Source organism: Physeter macrocephalus, chromosome 6 (assembly GCF_002837175.3).
Source record: "Physeter macrocephalus isolate SW-GA chromosome 6, ASM283717v5, whole genome shotgun sequence".
NCBI lineage: Eukaryota > Metazoa > Chordata > Mammalia > Artiodactyla > Physeteridae > Physeter > Physeter macrocephalus.
The window spans coordinates 45,498,978-45,503,566 of NC_041219.1; positions in this window are offsets into that span (position 1 = coordinate 45,498,978).

Genomic DNA, 4,589 nt, shown 5'->3' on the forward strand with positions numbered 1-4,589 from the left:
GAACGCCCCTTGGCTCTGATTGCTCCCCGGGCCTTGCGCGGGGCGGAGCAGCACGGTGCTGCTCCTACCACGCGGAACGGTGGGTCGGGCCGAAATTCAGTACGGGATGGGTCAGCTCCGACTTCCGCTACGCTCTCGGGACCTGGCCGGTCGTACTTCACACACCTACTGCAACACTGAAGACTTCAGAAAACCTGGACAGCCTCCTTTTTCTCCACTTCTCTCCATAAGACAAGATGGAGACAAGCAAGATGGGGGACTCATCTTCCTGTTTCTCTTTTGAGACTTTACTCGTATTTTCTCTCGCTAGTATTTTTAGTCACATTTTGGTCAAGAGGAAATAAATGTTGATTGGGCAAGGTTCTTCCCTCTGAAAAACCCTGGTGGGAAGAGAACTTGAGCTTCAGGAAATCAAAATGATCAGATGGATGTGGGAACAAACTAGTAGGCACCCAGGGAAGTCATCTGACCTCTTGGTTTCCTCCTTTGTGGAATGATGTGTTAATACCGTGAGGATTAGAAAAGTTAATTTACGTAGACGTACTTTATAAAATACCGAAGAAAAAAATTTTCCATGTTACAAAGCGAAAACTCAAACTACACATTACTAGAAAAATCACATTCTACCCCTCACCCACAAAATACTGAGACATCAGGTTTCAGGACTTCAACCTCAATTACTCGAGCACCATAGCTTTGTGCGTCTGTTTCAGTACCAGTAAGTTTACTTTTATAATATCCTTGCTGATAGTCCTTGACTGCTTGCTACAGCTAGGCCCAGTGCTTTACGCCCTTTATCACATTTACTCCCGGGAAAGGGCCCCAACGATGTTTACCTGGTCATGTTTTCACAAAATTTGCATAAAATATTTCAATTGCTATTGGTTAAGATCCCTTTCCACTTAAACTCCCTTTCATTTACAGTGGTGCTACAGTGACGACAGCTAAGTTAAAAGCAAGTTTGGGCACACAGTTGGATTTAGAGATAACTTATTTATATGTATTAATACAGGTTACTGCTAGACGTCCTATTTTAGGAATCGCTTCCAGGAATACTCCCACCACTCCCTAAGGTCATGACATGAGGTGCAGGTCCAAAAGTCATATGAAGATAGGATCCTAGCAGTGGAACATAGAATCTTGTCCGCTGTAAAATTTAACCAGAGGACTCAGTTTCTCACAGACTCCTACTTAAATTGGAAGCTCTCTCAAGAAAAAACTGGATTATGTAGCATACAGATTTATAAACACACTTTACAAATACTTTCCCTTTATGATGGTAATTGAACACAATATTTTTCAGAATTCCCATTTGTCGGGTATGACCTAGAGCAAACAGCACGTCCATCTGTGTGAAATCTTTTGCATCCCAGCTATCAAAAAATATTTTGATCAAGATGGAATTATCTAGTCTATTGAAAACACAAAAGTCATATAATCAGAGTAGGCAGCAGAAAATGTAGCAATTCCATAGGTATATCATTTATTAAATGGAACTATCTCTATAGTTGTGATGTTTGAGATATTTCCAATTTCTAAAAATCGTAACATTTTGCTCGTTCTAAACATTCACTTTCACATCTCAGTATTCCTAATTATATACTGTTTTTCTTAAAGAGGGCTCCCTGAATTATATAAGCACTAAGTCCCACACTACATAAACGATATACTAAAACTTTAGCATCATTCTGTTCACGCCCATACCATCATTACAAAATAGTTAAAAATAACCTAGCCATACATGATTACCTTCCTATTTGTTTATACACTGCCATATGGTCAGGTTACTTACACCGCAACCTGAAAATGTCCTCGTGATCTGCGAGTGAACTACTTAAGGACATCCTGATTATATACCAGATACCTAGAATTTCATAGCACTTACACACGAGTTTATGCTAACTGTTTACCTCCTCACTACTCTGGTTCTACCTAATATTTAGAATCCATAGTTTTAAAACTTTTGCCAACACATGCCTTACTCAGTTTAGATTTGACTTCTTGAAGTTTACCAGCTATCCTTAACTATATTTTCCTATGTACTTTAGGTAACGCCCCCCCCCCCAACTATATGCACTCCAAAGTATGCTTTATTAGTTGTAAATATTGGTACATATTAAATTTTTAAAATTTCGGCACCAAACTTTTTAAAACTAATTTTTTCTTGTCTCTCTAATTGGGCCCATCACAAGTGGACTAATAGCACAATTATGCCATCAGACTTCTCCTACTAGGAAAAACCCCTGTGGAGGTGCATTATCAGCACCAATGATATGATATGCCTTACTTAACTAATGCCCTTCAAATGTACATTTTGTTTTCAATTTCTTAAATGAACAATTCTGCAAGAAGCAACCTACTACACAGAGGGAAGGCAGCAGAGCACAGAATTTAGGAACAAGACATTTGAAGCCACACGCCTGATGAGAATCTCAGCTCCACAAATCAACAACTGTTATCTTGGACAATTTATGTAAGTGCTTCAGTTTCCTCATCTATATAAAATGGGGAGGAGTACTCACCCTTGTGGTCATTACCAGAATCAAGTCAATACTTGCAGAACAAATGTGCTTGGCACAGATTGAGTACTACTCACTTGATGTATATACCTACTTGGGTGCATTAATTTTAGATATGAGCAAATCTCTCAAATACTGCTTCTCCCTTATCCCATTAGGCCGGTATTTCCTAGTGTGGCAGATTGCTAGTTGTTACTCTGGGTCTTTGCTCCATTTCTCTGTAGTAGTAATTATTTTTGTTGGGCAGATGACCACACAGCTATGGAATATTTTCTAGGTTTACTTGGAGCTAAATATTGTCTCAAGACAAAACAAAAATGACCAATGGGATATGAGGACAGAATGTTACTTCCATGGATTAGCATCAGTATCTCAGCATACACTTCCCTGGTGCCTTCTCCAGTTTTTTTTGGGCTAGATGAGCACCAGAGCAAGCACCTTTGAACACAGCAGTGGAAGCTCCCTTCTGAATACGGCACAAGCGCTTACCTCCGAACTGCGAACTGAAGAAATGTAAAGCTCTGTTTTACTTAAGCTAATATATTTTTAGGGGTCCTTGTTAACACTGTATAATCTTAAGTCTATTGTGCTTAGTAAATACCTTAGGATTAGTGATAGAGACATAAAAGAAATAGAACATGTGCTGAAAAAAAGGGGAGTGGTGGTGGGAAGAGTCAACATCCAGTCTGAAGCCACACTTTATTTTTAACGTAGCTAGAAATATCCAATAACTATATATTTTTAAGCAGAAAAAAAGTCCTTTAGTTTTCCTTCTTATAGCATCATTGGCACAAGAACAGAACATTTCTGGTTTAGAAATGATGTTCAGTTTCTACAAAAATGAAGATGTACTTTGTATTAACTTAAAAGTCTAAAAAGCACAGAATACATTTTCAGACCAATTTTACTTTTACCCACTTATGGTAATATGTGCAATGTTAGAAGGTACTTAGGTAATGTGTAAATCACATGAAAAATCCAGAAGCAGCTGGTCCTGAATTACAGCACACACTGGAAATTTTGAGAAAGGAGAACACATATTAACAAAAAGAACACCAGCAAGCTCAAACTCAAGTTTATATGCTGAGTATTTTTACAGGGTTTAAAAAGCATAATCAGCATACAGCTTTTTCTCACTTAACAGATGCATTTCTATTTGCTTGCGTACAGCAAAGGGTAAAAACTTGAAACAACTTACTTATGATTTCAGAAATGTATTCCATGGAATTTACTTCACTGCTCCTACCACTGATTCTTCAAATAAGCAAAGTACAGAGGGTCTCATCCCTTTTAAAAGAAATTGGTTTTAAACTAGCACTTTACATTGAAAAATAAGTAGAAACCTAGCAATTTCTGGTACAGTGCCTGGACTTAGCCTCATTTAATATAAGAATTGGATGTACAACAGAAAATTTATCATTTTCTTTATCCTTGGAGGAGAGGGAAGGAGTAAGGAGAGGTGGGGACATGGCTACAGTATTTAAGAGCTGAATAGAACAATGCATCTTTCACAATGCCGAGAACTCCACAAAGAAGAACCACCATGAATCTCATCCATTTTTTTAGTTCATGCTCGATTAGGAATTTAGATTCCCCTCTTCGTGTATCAATTAATTCAAACTTCTCCAAAAATTAATACTACAAGATAAACTCTAACTGCAATAGGTATTTCCTAAGTAGGAGACCAAACACCAAAGGGAATCCCTTCTTCCAACATCTCTTGGTATGTTAAGATTTCACCAGAGAAATCTAACACTTAAATATGAAATCTCTTGGCCAAGTACGAAACTACAGCTATTATGGGTATTACCCTACACAGCCACTATTTGTATTACATATTAAATTAAACCCAGCGTTAAATATGCTTGCATAATTATGCTGTGAATGATGATAGCAGTGATGACGCTAGAGAAAAAGCATCATCTTTACCCCAAGAAGAGTAAGATGAAAAAAAAGTGAAAACAAGTAGAAAGCAGACAAAGAGTTGGGCATTTTCTGAAAAAATGTTCTTAAAAGAACATTTTAAACATAGAAATACAAAACGAAAAGTATTCCCTTATTTCCCCTGTG